Here is a 27,883-nt window from a genome sequence, read left to right as displayed (position 1 = left end):
CACAAGCTTCAAGACCTTAATCTCCTTTCGGAGTTCACCGGCAAAATCTTTTTGAAGACATTACATCCCCTTCCAGTTAGGCAGTTCTGTTGAAATTTCCCAAGATAATGCTTATGCAGTACTTGGAAGAAGTGACATAAGGGTGGCTCCACTGAGCTCTCAATCTCTAGATCTACTGAATCAGATCCGCGTCTGGCCAATTCATTGCCAGATATGTTGCAGTGCCCAGGGACCCAACAGAGTTTAACAAACGATTTAACCTTTTCCAGAGCATTCCTGCATTCCATAACTGCCATGGATTTGATTGTAAATAAATTAAGAGCCTTCAGGGCTGCTTGACTATCGACATATATAGTCACCGGTCCGTCCAGTTCATTTATTCTATTTGCCAGCAGTTCTATGGCCTTCATGACAGCAAAGATTTCTGCCTGAAAAACGCTACAGTCGTTGTTTAGTTTGTAGGATCGTTGGACACTTAGACTTTCACAATAGACCCCAGCTCCCGTTCCACTTTCCATCTTTGACCCATCGGTATTGTACTCTTACGTTCGTGTAAAAGATTTAGTTGTGCTTTTACGTTTTTAATAAAAGACTTCTTGATAAATTAACAAACTTGAGCAAGATTTATTCTGGTTATTTCTGCAACTAAAATACGATACAAATATGATGTAGCGCGTTACTACTTGGAGTGTAAGACAATTGTGTTGTGTAGTGACTGAGTTGTCTGAATGACTGAAAGAGACTGAGTGTAGCTGAGGGTAGTGTGTGTGTATGTGTGCCTTCATAATAACAATGATGCTGGCTGTACAGGATGTCTTCGAGAAGTGATGCGTTGTGGAAGCATAACCGGTGATGATGGTGGAGGTGTAAAATCTTCTTCCGTTGGTGGACTAATGTTGAAATCTTCTAGTAGGATTTGAAGAGGAAGATTATCATTTTGCTTTGCAGGTACAACGTCGTGATCGGCTTCTCTTAGTCTGAGTTGATCTGCGTGACATCTCACGAGAATTTGTCGATTATTCACTGCGTGCGATATATTTGCTTCTTTCTGCTCCTTTGTATCCGCGATGCAGTTGTTTGAGAATTTGTTTTCTGTAGCATTCGGATACTATTATGCGCGTATTGAACATAAGACAATCATCTGTTATTGATATTGAATCTTGCCTGCTGAAGTATGGAACAATTGATAAATCTATGTTATTTTTGTTTTCTGACCAGCCGTTGTATACGTAGTTTGAAACTGTTTGTAAGGTTGGATTTTGGTTTTTGGTAGCAATTTGTATCATTTTGAAACTAACTGGGAGTGTTGATACGGCGTCTGCGATATCATCTTTTTCTAGTTTGATGGAAGCTATGATGTACTCATCTGATGGTTTTTCATGTGCGTTTATCAATCTTGACAACGCCTGCGTATCCAAAATCCTTAGTATTGGTATATTTTATATCGAAAGGTGTAACCTGTTTGCAGTATAGACCGGAATACCTTTTTTGGAATCAAATATTGTGAGCAATGGTTTATGGTCGGTATGTAGGGTGAATTTTCTTCCGAAAATCATTTTGTGGAAACGTTGTACGGCGAAAACTAGTGCTAGTCCTTCTTTTTCGATTAACTGTAATTTCTTTCCGTTGGAGTAAGTGATCTTGAGACGTGATGAATGGCTTTGGCACTGTTGTCTGGGTAAGTATGGTATATTACCGCTCCGATGCCATGTGATGATGCGTCCGCTGCAATGTGAATTGGCAGTGATGGGTTGTAATGAGTTAGTAGTAAATCCGATTTTAGAAAGCGTTTGCATTCGTCGAGAGATTGTTGACATTCTTTGGTCCAAAGGAATTTGTGATCGTTTTTTAAGAGATCATCTAGTGGTTTTCGGATATTTCTCATATTGTAGACATACTTTCCATAGCGGTTTATGGAGCCTAGTACTTCAGAAATGTTTTCAGGGACCTTGAGATTCTGTATTGCAAGAATTTTGTCTAGATCAGGGCGTATGCCGTTTTTGTCGATGAATTGACCTAGATATTTGATGAATTTTAATCTTGAATTTTCTGTAATAACAAATTAAGATTAGTTTTGTTATCGTGAAGATATCTGCTTGCCAAGACTAGCTCATCCATGATTCGCTGGAAGAATCCTGGTATTGATTTAAATCTGTATAACCCTTTGTGAGCATTAATAGTTAGTAAGTCTTTGCTTTGGTCGTCGACTTCTACTTGAAGATATGCGTCAGAGAGATCCAAATGACTAAATATCGTGCAATCGTGACAGTATAATAGAATTTCTTCAGGAGTAGGCAAAGGATATTGATTTGGTTCAATTGAATTGTTGAGGCCTGTAGAATAGTCTGCACAAAATCTAATTTTAATGTTCCTTCTACTCACGACTATTGACGCTGCAATTTGTGAAGAATTGACTGGTGTGACGATGTTTTCTTTTTCAAGTCTATCTAGCTCTGTTTCTATGTCTGTTCTCACGGCGTATGGTACTGGACGTTTTGCAATGAATGTTTCTTTTGCGTCTGGAAGAAGTTTAATATGCACTTTGATTTTTGTACAGAGGCCCAGACTGCTGTTATCGAAAACAGGTTTGTACTTGCTTCTCAGGTTAGATATGTATTCATCGTTTGATATTTGGCGACACCAAGCCGAAATTGGTTTGTCCCAAATGTTAAAACTTTGTATCCAGTCGATACCCATAATATTTAAGTTATCGATTTCCGTGACGTAGCATTGTAGAGTTAGCGTTTTGTCTGATACCGTTGCGTTGCATTGACACTTACCGATTAGGCTGATGCTGTTATTATTTACGTCTGTTGCAGTATCATTTGTTTTGTGTTGGTGTGGTTTACCTATAGATTCCCATGTTGATCGTGATATGATTGAAATATCAGATGCTGTGTCTATTTGTAATTTGACTTGTTTCTCGTTTATCTCCACTGTAGTGTATTTTCGCAATTGTTGGAATTGGAGTTGTTTCGATCAGAAAACTGCGTTGGCGTTGTATTTTGTTTTGTCCGACTTGACTTTGGATTTGTCTGTAGTGGACTTGCCTCGTTTTGCACTTTTGCAAAAGTTATCCTTGTGACCTGTCTGCTGACACTGTGAACATTTATGATTTTTAAATGGACAGTATTTTGAGTTTTGCATATCTCCGCATAACCAGCAGGGCGTTTTAGGAATTTTATGGGAATGCTTGTTGTACTTGGCGAATTTCTTAACTGCGCAAATTGATTGCGATTGATGCTCGATCAATGTATTGTCTGTTTTCAAATCTATGAGTCGTTGAGTTTCCTCTACAAGAGTTTAGAGTTGTGGAGTCCTTTGCTTCGTCTAGCAATTTGAGTAAACGTAAGCGAATGTCGTTGTCTTTGCTTGATTGTAAACCTAAGACGTAGATTAGACACTTGAAGAGTTCGCACTGTAAGTTGACTCTACCGGCGTATTCCTTATAGTCTTCTCCATCAAGTTTTTTCATTTGTAAACACTTGTAGCGTTGAGACACTTGAGTTTCTACCTTACCAAATAATTTGTTAAGTTTCTCTAGGGTGTCCTTGAGACTCATTTCTGTTGGATTCTTTGGAAGAACGTAGTTCCTGAATCTTTCGTGAACACTGTTTGACATCTTTCTCCAGAGTAACGCAACTTTGTCATGATCGTCCAAGGATTGGGCTTCTTTCTCGAAAACGTGTTGGTAGCGGTTGTACCACGCTTGGAAAATTAATCCGCTCTCCGGTTCATAAACGAAGTCTGTCATGGAATGCGAAAGAGATTCCATTAATGCTGCTTTGAAGTGCTGGAACTCGTAGCATTGTTGGTGTTTCCAGTAATCTGTTCTTGAAGTAGATTTGTTAATTGTTGTAGTAACTGGGTTTGAAGATTCATAGCCGTTTGCTGTTCAGTTAGTAATTTCACAATGTTATCGCTTGAGCAAGATTTATTCTGGTTATTTCTGCAACTAAAATACGTTACAAATATGATGTAGCGCGTTACTACTTGGAGTGTAAGACAATTGTGTTGTGTAGTGACTGAGTTGGAATATAAGTGACTGTAAAATCCCTCCACAGCGATGGAATGTGAGGCAAGTCTTAAAAATCACCTCCAGGAATGGTATTATTACCATCGATGCATGCTGTAGCATGGAGGGAATAATACCATCTGGTCCCGGTGACTTGAAAGGTTTGAATGAGTTTATAGCCCACAAAATCTTGGGAGCGCTTACAATCCTCTCAGTCAGACTCACATTCTCCGCCCCACGATGCTGACTAAACCGATCTAACAATTGGTCATTTACCGCATCTTAGCAGTTCGGAAAGTGAGTACTGGCTAACAAGTTGAGTGTCTCTAGACCAGAGTCATTCTAACTTCCGTCATTCCGCTTCATGCATCCAATGGATTTGGGGTCCTTTGAAATTAATCTACGGAATCTGGAGGCGGCGTTGACATCTGATATGGGCTCAGTACAGCAAACAAAAGACCTTCGTTTTGCTTTTTTAATCTCACTGTTCTACCTGTTGAAGGCTGATTTATAAGCCTGCCAGTCCGTACCCAGTTTGGTCTTATTGGCTCTATTATAAAAACGTCTGATTGTCTTCCTGAGCTGGGCTAGGTCTTTCGACTACCAGACAGGTTGGCACCTTTTGCCGGGGAAGGTAAGCGGACAAGTTCTTTCATAGCACCGAATCAGGATTTTTGTTATCAAATTCATCTGAGACGGAGTCTACTGGAAGATAACCAGTAGATCTCAGCTTTCATGCAGTCTGTTTCGTAAATTTGTCCCATTGAGCCTTTCTCGGATCATATGCGGTTTTTTATGCAATACCTCTACTGATACCTGGAATGTTATCTTCCGGTGATCCGAAAAGGAACACTCGGTGGATACTTTCCAACTCAGTATGAGTGACTCACCCATGTTAGTAAGGGTGGGATCAATGACCTCCTCAATATTCTTATTTTGAAAGTAGCCTCATTTCCCCTATTACATATTTTCAGATTATGTGTAAAAATAAAATAAAAAATGGACTCACCTCTTGCGAGCGTTAGCATCACATCCAACGACGAGATTTGCTCTGCTTTCCAGCTCAGTGAACGGTTTCTTTACTACTTGTCCTGGCGGGTCCGGGTACACAAAGGGTAGGTAGATGAAGACAAAAAAGGGTACCCTTCCGGCACGTGACTCTGATCTAACCGCCGTGGCGTCTCCTCCGCTGAAATTTTTTTAGAAAGGTTAAATTTAAGTTCTTTTAGCGACGATACACGTTTCAACCTTTTCTCCATTGGAGGTGGAATAGGTGATGTACCGTTCACTCCCTAGCCCAATCACCCTATTTTTGACTATATAAGGTTCCTGGACTAGGGCTATGTCTACTCCAAATTTGGTGAGGGACACGAGAAGCTCAGCCGCGGCTACCTTGCAGTGGTGCAGATTAATCTGCCCAACGTTAAGCAAATGCGGCTTCCTTCTTCCTGCTGCGACGACGGCGTTATATGGAACCGAATCCATCCTGTGCCAAAGTGCAGCTTCCCCAAACGCGACTGAAGGTATTCATGGCCAACTGTATCGATGAATACCTTGACGACCAGGCCTCCTCCCTCCGTGTTGGAGACAACTAAACGCCAGATGTCCGTACTGAGGTTTGGATTTTGTTTGCCCAATATTGTCGGATCCACTGATGGAGGTGGCACCCATTCTGTCAATATTTTCCTACAGGAAATTTAGGGATACAGCGGCAAGTGTACTTCCATCCCAGAGCCCTTGAAAGCCAGCTACTGCGGTTACGAGGAAGTTTTTGGACGGATTAATGTCACATGAAAGAAGTAGGTCCACGCTTTGAAATGAGCTCCATTAGGCTTTTTCGGTCATTTTTGTTTGTTTAAATGTGTTCGAATCTTCCAGCTGAACCACGATGGAGGCCCTGGAGTTGAAAGGTAGATGTCAGTTAACATCCTATTTCGCACTTATTTCATATTTTTGGTGAAAAATTGTATATAGTGAAAAATTATTCTTTATTTTGTTCACAAAAATTTACTGAATTCAATATGATAATACAAATTGAAAAAAATTGACAAAAGAAGAATAACAAATTAAACCCATTAGCAGCTTAGATTGTGCATTAGAGTTATGATCGATATCAGGACTTACAAAGCGATTTAAGGTATCTTGAATGTTTGCAAAGAATTTCTGGAAGGATAGAAATCCTTTTCTTACTAAAAGTCCCATTCGCTCTACTATTTTGCACCCTTTATATTTGGTATTGTACTGATTGTACTCCCAAAAAATTTTGCATTTTGAGCTCTCATTGGACGGATTAATGTCACATGAAAGAAGTAGGTCCACGCTTTGAAATGAGCTCCATTAGGCTTTTTCGGTCATTTTTGTTTGTTTGAATGTGTTCGCATCTTCCAGCTGAACCACAATGTAGGCCCTGGAGTTGAATGGTAGATGTCAGTTAACATCCTATTTCGCACTTATTTCATATTTTTGGTGAAAAATTGTATAAAGTGAAAAATTATTCTTTATTTTGTTCACAAAAATTTACTGAATTCAATATGATAATACAAATTGAAAAAAATTGACAAAAGAAGAATAACAAATTAAACCCATTAGCAGCTTAGATTGTGCATTAGAGTTATGATCGATATCAGGACTTACAAAGCGATTTAAGGTATCTTGAATGTTTGCAAAGAATTTCTGGAAGGATAGAAATCCTTTTCTTACTAAAAGTCCCATTCGCTCTACTATTTTGCACCCTTTATATTTGGTATTGTACTGATTGTACTCCCAAAAAATTTTGCATTTTGAGCTCTCATTGGACGGATTAATGTAATCTAAGCTGCTAATATATATATATATATATATATATATATTAGCAGCTTAGATTGTGCATTAGAGTTATGATCGATATCAGGACTTACAAAGCGATTTAAGGTATCTTGAATGTTTATATATATATATATATATATATGTATATATATATATATATATATATATATATATATATATATATATATATATATATATATATATATATATATATATATATATATATATATATATATATATATATATATATATATATATATATATATATATATAGGTAGATTAGAAGTTTGCGTGGTCAGTTCCTTAGCCCCCAAATAAATCCCTAGGGTTGGAGGGAAAGTCAACAGTATCTCGTGTAATAATTTTTTTTTTAAAAACCTAACTCGGGGTATGACGAACGTTTGTACAAAATATTATGTGTTAATTGCTACGCTTATAACTCAAGAACCGCTGATCTGACATTAACGATTCACACAAAATAGGAATTGTCTCTTGAAGAAATAGATATAATCCCAAAAAAATCGCGTAAAAATGTGAAATTTGAAAATTTTTATTTTGACTTTTGAGGTGTACAATAGTAATGTTTTATTTTGCATGATTTTTTCCATTTTGACTTACTATTTTGGAATGTACATTTGTAGTGTTTTTTTTTTTTATTGAATTCTAATATTATATGTAGACTTTTTGGGTTGTATAAAGCGACGACAATTATGGAGTGGCGGACCTAAATAGATGATGTCAAAATAATTTAACGTGGTCAAACCAAAGTTAAAGAATAATTACTTTATTCAAAATTGCTAAAAAATCAAAAAAACAAAAAAGAAGAGCCTATTGCATTGCAAAAACTCTAAAATCGGGAAAAAATACAGAACCTTTTTTCAATGGAATCAAATTTCAAAATAATAGTAAGGACCAAACTTCGTAAGGACCTTTAAACATTCGCTGTAAAAACCTGCGAACAAGTTGAAGATTTTTTTTTTCAATTTGTTTATTAGTTGCTATGCTTATAACTCAGAACGATTTGACGGATTTTCACAATTCATACAACTTCGGAATGAAATCTTGGGAAAACATGCCAATAAAAATATTGTTTTGAGTTCTGAATGAAAAATATCAAAAATGAAATAGTACCCAATACGATGTTAAATAGCGATCTTTCATGTCTGAAATTGGAATTTAGTTTTCAACTCCAGGATCTACATAGTGCTTCAGCTCGAAGATGCGAACACACTTAAACAAAAAAAAAAAACGGCAGAACGTTATGGGGCTCATTTCAAAACGGGGACCTACCTACTTCTTTCACATGACAATAATCCGTCCAATGAGAACTCAATATGCAAAATTCATTGGGACTGAAATCAGTGAAATACCGAATATAAAGGGCGCAAAAAGAAGAGAGAAAAGGATTTATATTCTTTCAGAAATTCTTCCTAAACTTTCACGATACCTTAAATCGCTTTTGCAGTTCATTATATTGGTCATAACCCCCGGATAAGGATACAATCCGATTTCAAGTATATCATACATTTTAACCATATTTTCATACTAATTTCGGCAAATGTTGGTAATTTGGAAAGAAACCATCCTTGCAAAAAATGATCACGTTTTGTATAACCATCATATGATTTAAGGAACCGGACATTTGTTTAATCGTCTTTGAATTATACTATGATAAAATATATGGACATTATGGGGTCTCCAACGCGCAATTTCAATGACAAATACTACTTATTACTTTAAAAACAAGTAAAAAATTAAATTCGACCGGGCAGAACTATTATTATTATCCACCTTAGGATAAAGGAAACATTTGTATATAAAAGTATCTGAATTCAAGCGTGTTTCACTTTAAACTTCATATACCAGAAAGACGGTTTGGTTAACTTAGTCAAAGTTAACTTATCAAAAAACCATAAAGTGAATGAGGCCGTTATATGGGGCCATACCAAGGATTGTCATCTATCAAACCTTCTAAGATACCAAATTTGAAACAATTATGTGCGTAAATGTGACTAGGATTATCAACATACCCAATATCGGTAGGTATCGTTATATGTGTTAGACAAATCCGAGGAGAAATGTGGCAAAAATCATCAAAATACCGAATTTCGAGAGATATCGTTATATGGGGACTATACCAAAACGTGGACCGATAGATCATTTTCAATACCAACCATCCTATACACAATACAAATTGTTCTGCTAAATGTTGATGCCCTACGTCAAATAATGTAGGCTGTATCGTAATTTAAACAAACAGATCGACTTAGAATTTTGTGCTAATTATGAATATACATATGTATATTCTATGGGGTCTATGACGAATATTTATGGATGTTACAAATAGAATGAAAAAGTTTATATACCCTCCTTTCCAAGGTGGAGGATATAATAAGCTTTAAGGACTAAAATTACGGGCCGGCAACGCGGACCGGGCCAGCTAGTAACTCTTATAAAATGTGATGTAAGAGTCCAATTGTCTTCAAATTACACACATCCCAATTTTTTATTTTTAACCCAAGATCTGGTGTGAAGATGGAATCTTTCCGTCCACTCCTTCTGGTACCTCTCCCACAAAGGGTCAAAACGCGAAATTAACATCCGATCCCATTCTCAATACCATACTTTCTGGTACCTCCTCAAAAAGAATCTAAGTTTTAAATAAGCATAACGATTATAAAATCCGAAATAAGCATCCGGTTCTCTACTAACACAAGATCTGCTTTGAAATTGTATATGTCTGCGCACTGTTTCTTGTACTTCCTCCAGATTGGTTCAAATTTTTGAAAGAGAAAACACTCATAAAACCCGTAATAAGCATACAATTCTCATCAAATTTCACACTCCTAACATTTTTGATAACGCAAAATCTGATCCGATAGATAGATACCTGCCAACCTCTCCTGGTACCTCACCCACAAAAGGTCAAAATTTCCAATACTTATATTTATCTGTCATATCTTGCGAAACAAATCGGCGATTCTAGACAACTTGTTATATCAAAATATTTCTCTTAACCATAAATCTAATATGAATATGTAATTTATCGGAAATAATGATTTCGTATAAAATTGGATATATATGTTCGATTTCCTTTAAATTTTGCACATACCAATATTTTTATCTGTATTAGATGAAGTGGAATGTTTCGGTCCGCAATATCAGGTAAAAACTTGCACATATCTCACATAAAGTATTGGAAGTAGACGATATAGTCCAAATATGGCACGTTGTAATATTTATATCAGACTTAGGTCAGATACGAATTGTACAATATTTGCCAACTGCTTCGGAACCTCCCCCATGAAGAGTCAACAGTTAGAATAATCACAACTCTAGTATGGGGGTATAAATCTGTCGGCAAAACTTACTGATACTATTTAACTTGTTTACTTGTTAATATAATTTTTTTAAAATAACTAAAACCAATTGTTGCCTGTTAAAATATCTATTTGATACAAAAGATTATATTATAGAGTTGCATTTTCCTCGTATCTTTAAATTTGAACAATCTTTTTTATTGAGCCATGCTTAGAATATAATTTAAAAAAAATTCCTCTTCATTCAGTTTATGCTTTTTCTCAATTTATTAACAATCAATGCAATAACCTGTAATGCTTATTTGGTACAAAATAACTTCTTGTATTTGTTTTAATATTAAGTCTGACATTACAATCCTCCATACAGTAGAGTTCTTTACTTCGAACTTTCTCTAACTTATCCTACCTTGTCTTCACTGTACCATGGTCTATTGCTGTCCGAATAAGAGTCATTACACAGAAACGAATTCCGATCGTAAGTGCAATTTATTCCGTTAATTAATAAAGTACAATTTTATTTTGTGGCTGCAAGTAGTTTTCAGTTTTTGGGTCATTGGGAAATATGAAATCTCCAACGAAAAAAATTATACTGTTTCAATCTAGGCCTCGAGTGCAAGCAGAGGTAAATTTTTTTAACCGAAATTCTCTCTTTCTTCTTCAACCGCCTGGGTAAATTTATTGTAACTGACATCTCTGAGACTAAAGTTGAATATTAAATCATTTGGACTGAACTTTGTAGTCGCGTTCAGCTGCGAGTTAATACTCCACTGTATCGTTGTTGTCTCATTGGCCCATTTTTTTGTATCACCCACTAGACATTTTAAAGCATTCAAAACTATTTGGTTGATCCGCTCGGCTTGGCCACTAGCTCTTGGTGTTCAGACTGCTGTTTGTACATGTTGTATTGTGCTGTGTTCCACAAATTGTTGGTATTCTTTAGACGTGAAACCCGTTTCCTTATCCGATACAATTCTTCGTGGCTGTCCGAAAATCGACATAACTTCTCGCAACGCTGTTATAACCGGAACAGTCTTTGTACTTCTGGTTGGCTTTATGATGGTGTACTAATTGAACGAACAGACAATACATATTGATTTCCTTTCTTACTTTTTGGGAAGGGACCCATGTGGTCGATGTTGACACTTCTTAATGGAAGTGGTAGTGCTTCCATGTAGTTCACCTTCTGCCTTGCCGCTTTTACCTTTTTGTAGCAGCATTCTGTACATGACTGAATATATGATTTTTACATACCGTCTCATTCTCGGGAACCAGAAATCACGTTGAAGCCTTTGGAGAGTTTTCTCCTCACCGAAGTGTCCCAAATCATCATGCCAAGTCTAAGTTTCATATTGTTAACTTTTCGAAATAGCCTTCCATTTTCTATGACGTAGTCCGCTTTGATCTGCTTAATTTCATTTCCTTCGTCTTCTAAATTACCATTGAGGACTTCAAAGATGTGTTTCAGCTTCCTATCCGACATTTGCAGTTGATCGACCCAGTCGTTAATGTTCGTTGTGAGTGACTTGATGGTATCGTTGGGCTTCTGCTCATCCCATAACTTATAATGTTTCTCCGATGTTTCAACTTACGTATTATTTCAGTAATAGTTTCCTTGAAGACCATCGGGGCATTTGTTAATCCGAAAGACATTACATTATATTCATAGAGACCATCTGGTGTTATGAACACCGTGAATTTTTTGGATTCTTCCTTGACGTGTATCTGGTAATATTCTGATGTCTTGTCTAACGTTGTAAAATACTTATTTCCAAATAAAAACGAAACTTGTTCTTCAAGCACTTGCATCGAGTACTGCTTTTTGATGATAACTTCATTTAGTGCTCGATAATCCGTACACATACTACTTTCACCGTTCGCCTTTTTAACCAACAATACTGATGCTGCATAGGGCTTGGACGAATAATACCACATCGAAGCAACTTATCAATTATATCTGACAGAATTTGTCTTTGGGAAAATGGAACCTGGTATATTTTAGCAACTACAGGCTTATTGGATCGAAGTCTGGTATCAGTACTATGTAACGCTCCGGAACCAGATTGTCTTGATACAACTTCTGCTGGACCTTGCTGTTCTTTATCCCTTACGTTAAACCTTGCATTTGACGCGACAGCCCTTTCTGTCGAAATTGGCGTTAACTGATGCACACTTCTTGCTAGAGTCATCATTATATCCTTTAACTCTCGCACCTGTCTCAGCTTCATCAAATCCATGAAAATCCTCCTGTGACTCTGAATCTTCCACATCCACTTTATACTTCATACTTTTCTTGGTGACTTTTCCTTTTAATTCGTTATTTCAACAAATCTAGAACTTTTCCTTTTTTAGTAGCCAACTGACCTAAACTTATACGTTAACTTTTTTCGTTTTAAACTTCTTCTTTATGTCCTGCTTTCAATCTCCTTAATGTACTATCGTTGTCCTACTCACTCACACTTTTGAGTATACCTTCCCAGTAGTCCGCTGGCCATTACAATTTAATACCCATCCAAATGTATGATATTTTGTCAAAAGGAGAAAATGAAATAACAGTGGTTAATAGCATACAACTAGCATTCGATTTAGATGAGTCGTATTGCTATTACATTGTAAAACAAAATCCATAATTAGAATTAAAGAACAAAACAAAATATAATAAAACGTGTTCATCGCACTTGCATCTAAATCGGATGTCGATAGATTTCGAACCCATCCAGCCTTCGCTTACAATGTCGGTAGATTTCGGACTCGTCTGACGGCCTGGGCCATCGCTGTGTAAATGTAAGAAGAAATTTCATACAGGCTTTTGATGAGTCTCACCTACATTGTCAGTGGCCTCAGTTGGAAGATGTATGTGCAAAATAATCCGCTGGGTGTATACATTCTACGTTGATGCTTTCTCTTTGGCTCTCTTTGAACACCTTACACACCCTCACTATACTCACTCGAAGTTTAGCTACCTTTGCGTGGTTTCTCCTTTGTTCGTCGTTGTTGCTTTGCATTGAGCTCTTCACTACTACATCATCAATCCAAAGCAGTAACTTCAAAACTGTTTTGGAATGTATAAATTCAATCAACAACTACTCTCAACACGGCGTAGTACGCATTATACGGGTTTGTCTCTCTTTTTGTCCTATATTCATTTTTGTCAACTACTTTTGACTCGTGATGAATTAACATTAATGGAATTTTAGTGCGTAAGGACCTAGACATAAGCAATTCAGAAGGACTAGGCATATTACCTTTTGGCGTTGTTCTGTAGTGCAATAAAGCAACATAGGGATCAGAATTACTCTCGGACGATTTTAGTAACATTTTCTTGACTGTCTGCACAGACCGTTCTGCTAAGCCATTAGATCTTGGTAAAAATGGACTTGATGTGACATGTTTAATTTCCCACTCGCGACAAAAAACTTTAAATTCCTTTGAACTAAAAGGCGGACCATTGTCTGACACAAAGATGTTAGGAATTCCATGTCGTGCAAATAAGGATTTTAACTTAGTAATCACGTTCTTACTATTATAGCCATTATTAAGATATTCGACTTCTATATACTTTGAATAATAATCGACAACAAGTATATACATTCTGTTTTTGTATTCAAAAAGATCGCATCCCACTTTATACCATGGGATATCTACAATTTCGTGTGGCAAAATCTCTGGTCTAGTATTCGATTTTTTGTATTTCAAACACACCTCACAATTAGATACAAGATTTTCAATTTCACTATTCATGTTTGGCCAATATACGGTCTGACGCGCTAGATTTTGACACCTTGATACCCCCATATGTCCTTCATGAATCCCCTGCAACACCTTTCGCCGCATATTCTTTGGTATCACAACCTGATTGTCTTTTAATAAAATATCGTTCAGAATTGTTAGTTCATCCCTTATCTTAAAATACGGCATAACATCTTGGTCCAAATTTCTTCTACTATTAGGCCATCCTTCATTAGCATATTTGAATAATTTTAAAAATGTTTCGTCCTTTTTACTTTCTTCCTTCACTGCTTCCATATCTGCGAATGAACTCTCTAGAGAAGAATATATAAAATTGCAGTGAAGTGATATTTCCTCATCAATTTCTGCCATTGCCACATCTGTTAGAGGAGCCCTTGATAGTGTATCCGCTATTTGCAATTCCCTTCCTGGTTTATACCTAACTACGAGATTATAACATTGTAAACGAAGCATAAAACGTTGAAGTCTTGGCGGAATTTTAAATAGTGGTTTATCAAATAATGTCACTAATGGCTTATGATCTGTTTCTATAATTACCTTATTCCCATAAATGTACTGATGAAACTTTGTACAGCCAAATAAAATAGCGAACAACTCTTTTTCAATTTGTGCATAATTTTGTTGGCACTCAGTTAAAGATGCTGATGCATATGCATTCGGTCTTCCTTCCTGCATAATTGTGGCGCCTAATGCCGATTTCGAAGCATCCACCGATAACACTAAATCTTTATTGGGATTGAAATAAGTAAGGACCGGCGCTTTCGTAATCTCGTTTTTTTAATCGTTAAACTCTTTTTCATGATGATCTGACCAATGCCATAAGACGTCATTTCGTAAAAGTTCCCTAAGATGCTTGTTCTTCAACGAAAGATTTTCTATAAAGGAACCTAAGTAATTAACCATACCCAAAAATCTCTGTAAATCTTTAACATTTTCTGGCCTTGGCATACTAACTATTGCTCTAATCTTTTCGTCATCGGCTCGGACACCTGAATTATCAAAACTATGACCCAAAAACTTTATTTTATGTTGCAAAAACTTGCATTTTGACTCATTAAATCGAAGTCCCACTTTCCTAGCTCTTTCTAACACCATCTCTAAAGTTCTAAAATGTTCTTCTACATTTGATGAATATATTAAAAAATCGTCAATATATATTACCAACCCAGGAATGTCACCAAATAGTCTCACCATTTCGGCATGAAATATTTCGGGGACGATAACGTCCAAAAGGTGTATTAAATGCACAAAGCATAGAAGATTTGTCGTCTAATGGCACCATCCAGAAACCACTTTTGGCATCTAGTGCTGTAAAAAATTTTGCTCCACTAAGTTTTGCTTTACATTCCTCTATATTGGGAAATGGATGATGTGGTCTCAATATTGCTTTATTTAAATGTCTTGGGTCCAAACAAAGTCTTATAGAGCCATTTGGTTTGCTTACTTGAACTATTGAACTTACCCATTCCGTTGGCTCACTCACTGGGGCTATTATCCGCATTTTAACCATACGATCTAATTGCTCTTGTAAACTTTTATACATTTTGAATGGAATTCTACGAGGTGGTTCAACCACCGGCTCAATACCATCCCTTAGTTTTATAATGCATTCCTTTTGCAAAAGACCAAGGCCTTGAAAAACATCTGAATATTTTTCAACTAATTTATTTGTGATAGAAATATTATTAACTTGTCTAATCAAGTCCATATCTGTAGCGGTCTCTAAACCAATAATACACTTGCAGGATATATTGACTACATAAAATTTAGAATGAAATACCTGTTCTTTATAATAAAATTTAACATCAACTACTCCAAGGATTGGTATTCTTTCTCCACTAAACGTACATATTCTAGTAGCACTTTTCTTCAGGTTATCTTTGATTTTCAGCATTCCAGCCATGTCTACCGACATTATATTCGCCTGTGCACCCCTATCTATTTGACATTGTATCTTTTTATTGTTCAACATTACCTCAACGTTCCATTCAGCCGATGGTTTGCCTCTTTGGTTTAAAACTCCAACAAAAAAATCAAAATCTCGTTGATTATCTTCACGTTCGTCATCTTCTCCGTCATCTGCCTGCATGTGCTTGACAAATTTTTTTCTGTTCATACACATTCGGGCGAAATGATTCAATTTGTTGCATTTGTAACGTTTTGCCCCTTCAGCTAGGCACTTGTATTTGTGATTCTGGCCGCATTTTTGACAATATCCGTTTTCACTTTTGACATTTTTCTGTTTGTAGCTGTAAATTCCTCCTGAATTCGTCTTTCTCATGACATTAACAGCACCTTCCATTAATCCATCTTCTTGCAGTGTCGTTACATTTGCTTAGGCCAACACCTATTGTTGGCTATTTCAATCGATTTTTCTAGACTAATTTTGTTTTCTGTCAGAAGCCGTTCTTTAATATTGTAGAACTTATGCGATAATCCACATATAAAGATGTCGCGAACCAAATCATTTTTTAAATTTCCAAATTCGCAGTTCAAACTCATGTTTTTCAGGATTGTTGCATATTCATCAATTGTTTGACTATCTTGTTGTTTACATGTGAAGAATTTGTGCCTTTGGAGTAAAATGTGACCCCAACATTCGCACTAGATCCTCATACTTCACGGTATCAATATACACGTCAAAAGAATTAAAGATCTCTAACGACTGACTTCCAAGATGATGTAACAGCAATGCCACCTTTCGTTTATCAGTCTCCGATTCAAGATTTGATGCTCTTAGAAATATTTTAAATTTTGTGAGCCATGTCTTCCACTCCTTTGCAAGATTTGAAGCTTTAAAATCCATCGTTAATAAAGCGGCAGCAAACGTTTGGTTCTTTGAATTCTTTTCCTCCATTCTTTAAATAAGAACGTATATTTCCAATAAGTGTGTACAACAGAATGAATTCATTTATTTTCAATATTCATTGACGGTAAGTAAGAAATGGCAAAGGTAACTTTGATTATAAAATTACATTAAATGTTTTAAGACTAAAGTAGTAATTGTTGTGAGTATATGTAATGCTTATGCATTACATATACTCTTACAAATATTAATATATACATACAACAGTAGATAATCCAGTACCGCTAAATGCGTCACGTCTAGTGTTAAAGACATGGGCAAAGAACGCCCGCATATCTTTGCGGAACAATGAGGGTGTAGGGGAAACCACAAAAATCTTATGGGGCGATCCCAATGAGATAAGAACGAAGAACCTTTTATTACTATGTAAAAAGAGATCAGTGAGGTAACAGGCATCCTTTTGCGGCACCTGGGACTACAAGCTCATCTGTACAAGATAGGATGTGCAGATAACAACATATGCAGGACATGTGGGAAAGATGACGAAACATTGAACATTTTCTCTGACAATGCCCAGCGTTTGCAAATATCGGATCCCAATTCTTAGAGAACGACTCCATACCAGACCTTAATCAGACCATGGTAAATAAAATAAGACAGTTAAGAAATTTCATAAAGGCAACTGAATTTCAAATATAACAGACTGTAATCTGCCCGTCTTCCCTTAGTTTAGAGCGCACAACAGGCCTATACTGGCTTAAGTGTTTGTCCAACAGGACATGCGGCGAATTGCTTCGCCCCTCTTTTCAACCCAACCTAACTACATCACTTTGACGCCTTAGTTTTTAGCTCTGTTGAGTATTTTTCTGCAATTCTTATCCAAAATGATGAAATTCCTTGAAGATTTCTGTTCTTAATCCCACTTATGATTTGGTCAAGATGGTTTTATTTAAAATAAAAGTAATTCTGTAATATGCTTTACGCTCCTTAGATGCGTCCGCTCTCGGTCAATGCTCAACGACGACTAACTCATGAACTCATTTCGATACTTGACACATTTTCTTTAATATTTCTTTTGTGCATATTTCACTTTTAAATTCATTCTCGTTTAGAAACTTCCCACTTGTGGGCATTAACAATTTCGCACTGCCTGACGTCATTCGTCGAGAAAACAAGAATTTTTCCGTTACTGTACACCCAACGGCATTAGCAATCTTTCATATTCATTTGTCAACTTTGTGACGCTATAACCGTCGTCCTCCGTAAATTTCGGTAACGGACCCATAGACTAATGAATAAATAGACAACGAAAAGTTACTTTTGTCTTTTTATCCAGGTGGATCTTAGCATGCTTTTGCATAGTCAACACGCTGATTAACGCAGTCGACCCACTCGACTTCGAAAACACATTTCATAATTTTTCAAGAATTCCACTGGATTAATGGCATATTTTTCGATGTCATTATGTAATGTACATTTATATCTTATTATGGAATAGTTTTTAACTTTCAAACATCCTACAGTTGTTTTTATTTTTAATATTTTAAAATTGAGTGGCTTCAATATTTTCACTCACACCCCTGAAACGACATCTGGTGATCCGACTTTTTTCGAAGATAAACGGTGAGAGCATTTCTTCGTCTACATCACGTTAATTGAAAACCCTCTTAACTGGGAAATTGTTGCAGTTTTGGAAAACTGATTTACTACTACTCAAGTAGATTCCTTCATTGATCTGGGACTTTTGATAGACACTAAATTAAAATGTAATAACCATATTATTTCTGTGATAAATTAAGCATCCGGTGTCTTAGGGTTTATAAAACGTTGAACCAAATCATTTTCTGATCCATATGCAACTAAACAATTATATTTATCTCTTGTTAGACCAATATTAGAAAACGGTTCCACTGTGTGGGACCCTCAATATACTCTCTATTCCGATAAAATCGAATCCGTACAGAAGCAATTCCTTCAAATTCACTTCAATTTTATTATGTATATAATAAAACTTTCTACCACAGCGATTTAAATATTTGACCTAACTTCAAATAATTATATTTTCTGGTACAGCTCATAGATTTTATATATTGACTTTGAGATAGAAATATAATTATTTTATTAAAATTAATAAAATGTTGTTGATGTTGTCCGTGCAGAGGCTTTTGAGCATTTCTATGCCATTGTTGAGAAAGGCCTGTTGCATTGTGAGAGACAGGTACATTATTTCAAAATGTGTTGGACGAAGTTTGTGTTGCCGCATTTTATACATTTGTTATCTAAATTTTTATTTAGCAGATTTTGATGTGTGGTTTTGTAATACCCCATTCGTATACGAGAAAATATAGGAATTCGTTTCCTGTCAATGTCGGCGGCATACACATTAATTTGAACGTTGTGCCAGTGCTGAAAAGTGAATGTTTTCCATGATCGAGTTTCTTAATTAAAAAATCATGTAGTATTGGAGCCATACAGTCATATTTGGCTGGTAAATTTGCATTTACATAATCTTTTAACCAAATATGAATAGGTGGCCAAAATAGTTTTATAATATTTGTATGGGATATTAGAAAGTCTAGAATTTTATTAATACACTTTCGTTTTGTATTAGACGTGTTTTGCAATGTCTTTAAGCAATGATAGCCTATCGGAAAACATGGCAGTCTTACATTTGGTGAGTTTGACAATATCTATTGCAAATAATATTCCAGCGTATTCCGCGCTGAAAATTGAGGACGTGCTCTTCAATATTTTGCAGCCAAAAATTAAGCAATAATCGTCGATAACTGCGTACGTTGAATTGAATTGATTATTTGATGCATACGGCGATTTGCGGTGTAGAGAAATTTCCACTCCGCATGCTGACTAATAAAAGTTGCTTGCGTTTTTGTAAATAGAAAGAGAAATGTATATTTTATCCCGGAGCATTTAGACCGAATGCATTTTATTGTATTTCATCAGTTTATCTCGCATACATTTACATAAAAGTTGACGTATTCGTAGATAATTAAGGTTTTTTGCGTTCTCTTCGCCAAAATTTCCTTAAAAACGTCTTCGTCTATAATAAATGAATAGAGGAGGTGATTTTGGGTCATATTTTTTGTATCAATCACCATGTCATTTAACGTGGGTGATCCGGATTCAAACAATATTTTATTGGCGTGGTTTGCGTAATGCACGCACGTATGTTATCGTGACACATAGAGGTTATGTATCTCATTGTAGAACTTGGACTACTTTCAAATATTATGTAAGCCATAGTCAATTTTATTTAATATATTTATTTTGACTAGGAGATTAAGTTGACTGGAAAGATACTTTAAAATTTTACGTCTGAAAAAGAGTTCTTTTTCTAGATTCATTATTTTTTCTCCCCATCGATATTACTTACTGGGTGTTAATCACTTCACTTTTTTAATAGCAAACGAGAATTTTGTATTTGTTATCTTATTTTGAATAAACTTGGCATGTTTGTTGTTGTAGTATCTTTTACTGCTGTGTTCGTTCTGATTCTTCTCAACCTGGTTCTGCTTCTAATCCAAATTCAAAAAGGACGCAATCTGTAAACATACGATAACGAGTAAGGTGCGTAGGTTTGGCTGGGCAGTGAATAAAGTGCAGCGTGTCATGTGGGCCTTTTCCACATGCTGGGCAAGTGTTCTGCGAGTACGGTATTTACTCTATATTCCTCTTTGACTTCCGTGACCGCGTCAGAGTGAATACCACTCAGTTCTGCTTGATAGGCCTGTTGATCTAGAGACTCGCACTTATACCAGTGTACTCTCCCTAGATCATGAATTACTTTCCTCACGGACCTCACGGGCGGAGAATGCCTATCCACCAGATGGTGCTTGGAATGGCTCTCTTTATAACACCCAAGCAGTTATTGCTTTGACAGCTTCCGATAAGACCTCCTCATGCGGATGGTCGACAGGTGTCATGAAAAGGCACCATGTTGGGGTTCTAACGGCGGTGTTTTTATACTGCGTAGCACTAAAGTTGGTGGACCACACAGAAGCCGAATGGTTTACCTCAGACCGGACTATCGCGTTGTAAGAGGTCAACATTGTTTCCGTATCAGCTCCCCAAGTGCTGCTGGTTATAGACTTGAGAATCAAATTGTGATGTGACCTCTAATACCTTGGGGTATTAATGGTCAGAATTAAATCAAATACCTGCACATTCAATGAAAGCCATAGGATCACTCGCTCGATAGATATGTCCGGTGAGCTCAGGCAGTCTCCTTTGAAGGCCTCCAAGTGAAGCAGTTCCCGACTTCCGTGCAGCTGTGCATCCTTAAACTAAACAAAAACAAGCTTAATGGAGAGGTTGGAAGTTAGTGTTTAGCGAGTCCATCAACCAGCGACTTGGAAAATAGTTAGATATCTCTTGGGGTTCTGTAATTGTACCGTTGTTGGTATTAATTGCAGAAATAAAAAAAATTATTACAAGTTTTTATTACGGTTGGCCTTACCTCAAACCAATGACAGGGGAGAATCTCTTCATACATTTTTTTATGAAGTTAATAAAACATGCCTTTTTTGCTTTTTTCCAGCTTGAACTTGGCTTCTGGTAGATTATTTTATCTTAGTCTGGATATTTTCTGAACTTGCTGTATGTTAATATTTTATCCCTACGTAGAACGAATAAGCATTTATTTCCTCAGGGCACACTAAGCTTTCTATGCGATGTTTAATTACACGGGTTTCTTATTGCAGAAATTATGTTATTAGGATTGGTTTGATAACACTTATTACTTAGTTCCTGGACGACCAAATTTTGAAATATGATAAAATTCGCTTTTTTAAAATTGAATTTACGGATGGGTTTTGTCGTGGAAATAAGAAGACCCAATGTTGAAGGTCAGTTTGCATACGACTCTATTTACGCAGAATAGATGACGAAGAACAAGTAATGTCAATGTTATGAATGGGTTAAAAGTACATAAATGAGTTGGTTTGCAATCGTATATTATGTAAAGATTATGCATTTTTTTGCCCCCCATAACACTCCAAAAATTTACATTGTCTATGAGCGCGATAGAAGTTTGTTTGTTTTAAAATAAATCTACAACAATTTGCGGTAAATGTTTCAATCGCCGTGCAGGTGTAGGTTCTCTACGGCGGGTAGGTTCTCTCCAAAAAGATAAAAAATACATTAATTTCATTGGGAAAAATTAAACTATGACAAAAAAAAAAAAAAAAAAAAAAAAAAAAACAAGGTAACTGATGAGGATTGATGTCTCTTTTAGAAACATTAACATCGTTCTCCACTAATAAACAAAAGTTGTTTTTATAAAAACAATAATGGGATTGCGCCTGACCATTTTGCAAAAACAAACATTCCAACACTGTTCTATTAAATTATGAAATAAAAACTTTTAATTTTAAATCCTTTCTCAACTGACGAATGAATGCAAATGCAAATTTTTCTAACTCAATGGATTAATATAAAAAATAGATTAATATAAAGAAAGTAACACTACACGAGTTTACTTGCGGCAAATTTTTGTGTGTGCGAGCGAATGGAAATGGGTAAACATTGCTCCTATTGACAATTTTTTGGAAATTACTTTTGTGTTTTTATTTTCATACAAAAATATAAATAACAATAGAAGAAAAGGCAATGAAGAAAACGAAAATGGCTGAAAAAATTCCCTTATATAAATGCAAAGGGCAAGCTCAAAAGAGAAGGCGAACAATTGTCGCAAGTAGTATTACCAAATAAAAATCAGAGCTAAGTGATAATTGTAATAACAAAAGTTATATATGTATGAATAAAATTTATAGTTATCGATTATTTTTTTTGTCCTAATGGAGCCCTTAGAACATAATATTTTAGTTTATTTGACACTAAAAGAAAAACCAAAACTGGTACTCTTGCTGGGTTTGTTTATAACATAACACTCGCAATCGTTTTGAAATTATTATTATTATTATTATTTTAAAGCAATTGAGTAGTTTTTGAATGTGATGTAAACCTCATTGAGATTCACTTCAAATTTGTTTCAATTTCATTAAATTACTGTTAGCCCACAAGCACACCCTTTTTTCATTTGAAATTGTATTTTATAAATAAAACTATTGAGTTAATGGCCTATATAAGGTCGGCCACTAAGCCCATCTTTCAGCTAGGTTTGCTGTCAAATTGTTGTCAAAAGTTGTCTTCCTGGCCGACCTTGATTATTATTATTGACAAATAACGACATGGGTGTAGTACCCATGCCATTAGAATGCTAAAGTATCAAATTAGAGCCATGTGGCTGGAATATGCGATAAGAACCTTCAAACCACTTTAAATTTGACGGCAATTAAACCTGGTGAACATGTATATTTTTAAAACTATTATTATTTAAATTAAGCTTACATACAACATCTATAAAATTATTATATATGTTATAAATTTCGGGTGTATTACCAAAAAACACAGCGTTGGTGTTTTCCACAATAATGCTTAGTCAATTTACGGTCAGAACGTCCAAAAACACTAAATCACCCAAAAACAAAAACTGGGCATCTCCAGCAAACGACAAGCTGTTTTTCTACAAACAATACGACAGGATAGGTTATTAATGTACATTGTAAATAATAAGGGCCGCAGAACAGAACCTTGTGGCACACAAACCCTTATTTCCATGAAACTTTTTATACGCTTTCTACACGAAACAAAAAAAAATACCTGAGCCTAGCCTACAAACACAAGAATAAGATTAAAACTTAAAAACTTTAATACACTTCCCAAGTTAATTTTAAAACAAACTAATATCGTGTTCTTAGGCAATGTTAATTTTTTTAATGTTTTATGGGTGTCAAACACAAAAAAAAAACAATCAATAAGACTTAGAAATCAGTTACACCTTTAATATGCATAATGTTTGCATACTATACGACTGCAAACCAACTCATTTATCCAACACTGACATTACTTGTTTTTTGCCATCTATTCTGTAATTTACACAAAGTCGTACGCAAACTGATCTTCACGGAAGCGATCACTTCCCCATTGTGAGCAACATAACATTGGGTCGTCTGATATCCACAACAAAACCCATTCGCAAATTCAATTTTAAAAAAAGCGAATTTTATCTTATTTCAAAATTTGATCTTCCAATCCTTATAATTTCGCATAGAAAGCTCAGCGTGCTCTGGAGGAATAAATATGTACTTATCCGTTCTACGTAGGGATAAAATATTAGCTTACAGTAAGTTCAGAAAATATCCAGACTAAGATAAATTGATAATCTACCAGAAGCCAAGTTCAAACTGAAAAATAAAAAATCAAAAAAATTGCATGTTTTATTAACTTCATAAAAACTTATCAAAATATTCCCCTTGCCATTGGTTTTAGGCAATGCAAGGCCAACCGACTATCAAATAAAACTTGTAATATTTTTTTCATTTCTGCAATCACTACCACCAAAGGTACAATTACAGAATTACAAAACCCCAAGTGATAGCTAACTATATATTCGTTAAACACTAACTTCCAACCGCTCCCATGCCATATTCTTAGGGCTTCATCGATAAGATATTTTTTGAAGTAGCTGATATAATAGCTTATTGGAGGTTTAACAGTATTATCATCGAGCTAATTCATGTCGTTATGTCCTGAAACTCAACAAAGCGTAGTGTAATCACCTATTTATTTCAACGCAGTTACTTCAAGGTCGCTCCGATATAGCAGAGGAAGCTAAGTCCCATCTGCAGGCTTCAAAGTTGCGATGGATACGACGTATGGAGGAAGGATCGCACCAGAGGTGGAGGTGAGGTATTGCAACTCTGTTCAGTAGAGACCTTAATGGGAACGAACACACCATAATAAAGGGAGACTGCCAGAGCTCACCGGATATATCTATCGAGCGAGCGAGAAGAGATACACCGTACTAATCCTAATAATTCCAGAATCAGGGAGAAAGGAACCCTTGTTGACCTCTTACAACGCGATAGGGTCTTCTGAGGTAAACTATTTGGCTTCGGTGTGGTCCGCCAACTTTAGTGCTACGCAGTATAAAAACACCGCCGTTAGAACCCCTACCTTCTCATGACACTTGTCGACCATCCACATAAGGAGATCTTACTGGATGCAATACCTGCTTGGGTGTTATAAAGCGACCCATCCCAATCACCATCGTGTGAATGGCATTCTCTGGTATAAGTGCGAACCTCTAGATCAACAGGCATATCAAGCAGGACTGAGTGGTATTCACTCTGACGCGGCCAAGGAAGTCAAAGAGAAACATATAGTAAATATCGTATCCCATCACATATGAAGGGCAAGAGTTGCCACGAGTAGTAGCCCACACGACACGCTGCACTGCCCAGCCAAACCTACGTATCTAACTCGTTATCGTTTGTACCTATCTATGTAGGTTGCTTCCTTTTTGAATTTGGAATTAGAAGCAGAACCAGACTGAGAAGAATCAGAACGAACACAGCAGTAAAAGCTGCTACAACAACAAACATGTCAAGTTTATTGAAAATAAGATAACAAATGGAAAATGCTCTTGCTCTTAAATAAGTGAAGAGATTAACACCCAGTAAGTACTACCAATGGAGAGCAATCCCACGGGGGCGGGTTCTACGATACCGGATTGACCCGAAACAACAAGATCCCAGTTTCGGCCAGCGGCTGCCAACCCAGTATGTACATGTTTGTGTTTGTTTATTTTTCTGCATTGGGAGCAGCATATCCCGGAATGCTTGCTCCGGATTTTATTGGTCCGTGCCGGGATTGAGGAAAACCCCGGACCTTGGTTCTGCTCGGTTTGTCAGAACGTCATCCACCACAGATCTGTTTCGGTGCGATGTAATGGATGCAGAGAATGGGTGCACTTTAAGAACTGTTCCGGACTAAGGCGTTTGCGAGACTACAGCGAAAGGGATTATGTTGCGACTTGCTGCAGTAACGTAGTCCCCAGCGAGTCCACTTCGTCGTCGTCCTCATCAGAGACGTCGTCGGAGTATGGCACTCCACCGCAGTCTCCAGAACAGCAGCCAACACCGCAGCGCCTAACGCCACATGTTGCTGTTCCAACTCCGGATTGGGCATCATTCTTGCAATTCAATTGCAACGGACTCCGAGACAAAATAAATGAGATAGTGGAATTTATGAGTCGGAGGAATATTAAGATCGCAGCGGTGCAGGAAACCAAGCTGAATGAAAATTGCAGCCTACAACGTTGTTATGGTTACAACGTACTAAGGAAGGATCGCACAAGAAGTGGAGGTGGGGATTAGCGTTCCTGTTAAACCATTCTGTTCAGTACAGACCTATCTCGCTTGAGCTAGTCTCTAGTGACCCATACATGGAATGTATGGGGGTAGCAGTCAAGTGTGGAACTGCCGAGGTAGAGGTGCTTAATGTGTATATCCCGCCGATTATTAGCTGTGAGCCGCGTTATTTGCCTGATATTAGTGCATTATCGGTAGGCAATAACCGCCTGGTACTAGGGGATTTTAATGCCCACCATGAGTTGTGGCATTCCGTCCTAGGTAATTACCAGAGGGGATCAGCGCTGGTAGAGCAGATTGACTGCTCCACATTCTGCACGGTTAACGAGGATGCCCCCACCCAAATAAGAAGAGAGTGTCACAGTTCGCCAGACTTAACCATAGTGTCACCCGGTCTGATAAACCCGTTATTTCTCTTGGCTCAGACCATCTGCCGATAATCGTCTCCATAAGCAGATCGCCCTATATCATAACCTCTGAACGCCACACTTTTCTTAACCATGGGAAAGTTCACTGGCCAGAGTTCAGAGAATTCACCAACCGCCGCTTCAGAGAACTGCCCAACCCTTTTGATGTTCGGTTAGCAGAAAGGATTTTCCGAAACATCATCAGAGCTGCAGCCGCTCGCTATATACCTGCTGGTCGAATACCCGAGATAAGACTTAATTTCCCGCCGCACTTTCCTTAACCAAGGGAAAGCTCACTGGCCAGAGTTCAGAGAATTCACCAACCGCCGCTTCAGAGAACTGCCCAACCCTTCTGATGTTCGGGTAGCAGAAAGGATTTTTCCGAAACATCATCAGAGCTGCAGCCGCTCGCTATATACCTGCTGGTCGAATACCCGAGATAAGACTTAATTTCCCAGCAGAGGCAGCGGGATTAGCAAACGAGCGTGATGATCTCCGTCGTACCAACCCTACTGATCCTAGAATCAGTGATTTGACAGTGGAAGTCAACCGGTTGGTACAGGAGCATAAGAGGAAAAAGTGGAACCACCGCCGAGGTGGAACCACCACAGTTTACGATGGGTGATGTTGCAAATGTCATCCGTAACGCTAAGTCATCTAAAGCGTTGGGCCCGGACGGAATCTCAATGGTAATGTTAAGCAGCTGGATACGCCGGGAGTCGAGTACTTAACGAAAGTTCTCAATTTGTCGCTAGCCACCCACATAGTGCCCGAAACCTGGAAAATGGGCCGGGTGGTCCCGCTACTGAAGCCAGGCAAGGATGCCAGTAAAGGCGAATCGTACAGGCCGATTTCGCTTTTGTCGCCAGTAGCTAAGACTCTTGAGGCTTTACTCTTCCCCGGCATTAGAGGAAGCTATACAGTTGCCAACCATCAGCACGAATTCCATCCACAACATAGTACCACAACAGCATTACACGCCATTTTCACACATAGTAGAGGACTGAACCAGAACAGGCCGTGTGACAGAACAGTGTGGGTAGCCCTTGACCTACCAAAGGCATTTGATACGGTCAATCATGCCACACTGTTTGAGGACGTGCAAAGTACATAAAGTATCTCCTGATTTTACCTCTTTCGAGGGTTTTGATTATATTTTCGAATCGATTTGGCTTAAAATGTTTGTTTAGGGTAATATGGGGGTAGAGAACCACCTTACATGGGCTATCACACACATATATATACACAGTGTTGGTAGCCCTTGACCTACTTCGAGGGTTTTGATTATATTTTGATTTGGCTAAGATGCCAAATAAAGGTAAAATTAATTGAAAAATGACCGAGACCCTGGAAATAGCTGTAATCAGCGAATACCTTCATATAAGGGTTATACCAATACTTGGTCCTATACTTATAATTATTCGAAAGAATGTGTTCTTCTTTCTTAAATCTCAAATTACCAACATTTGAAAAATTTGAATAGGGATGTATCATTAAAGGGGTGCTATATCACAATGCAGCCCGACTTGAAACATAGATATTTTTATTTATTT

The 27,883-nt window shown here is 37.1% G+C and overlaps 1 protein-coding gene and 1 long non-coding RNA gene across 2 annotated transcripts in view; one reads left to right on the top strand and one right to left on the bottom strand.

Moving 5' to 3' along the window:
• Nucleotides 1–27,883, top strand: part of LOC101901712 (sorting nexin-33) — an 89,876-nt gene that overhangs the window by 49,178 nt on the left and 12,815 nt on the right. The window lies entirely within an intron of this gene.
• Nucleotides 601–2,856, bottom strand: LOC109613548 (uncharacterized). The gene is made up of 2 exons (XR_002195062.2): nt 2,383–2,856; nt 601–2,049 (listed from the first exon to the last, which is right to left on the bottom strand). It is a non-coding gene; the product is annotated as an uncharacterized LOC109613548 (long non-coding RNA).

The sequence above is a fragment of the Musca domestica genome, unplaced genomic scaffold (assembly GCF_030504385.1).
Source record: "Musca domestica strain aabys unplaced genomic scaffold, Musca_domestica.polishedcontigs.V.1.1 9, whole genome shotgun sequence".
NCBI lineage: Eukaryota > Metazoa > Arthropoda > Insecta > Diptera > Muscidae > Musca > Musca domestica.
The sequence above is the reverse complement of the archived record's forward strand: the minus strand, read 5'-3'. Positions and strand labels throughout refer to the sequence as shown.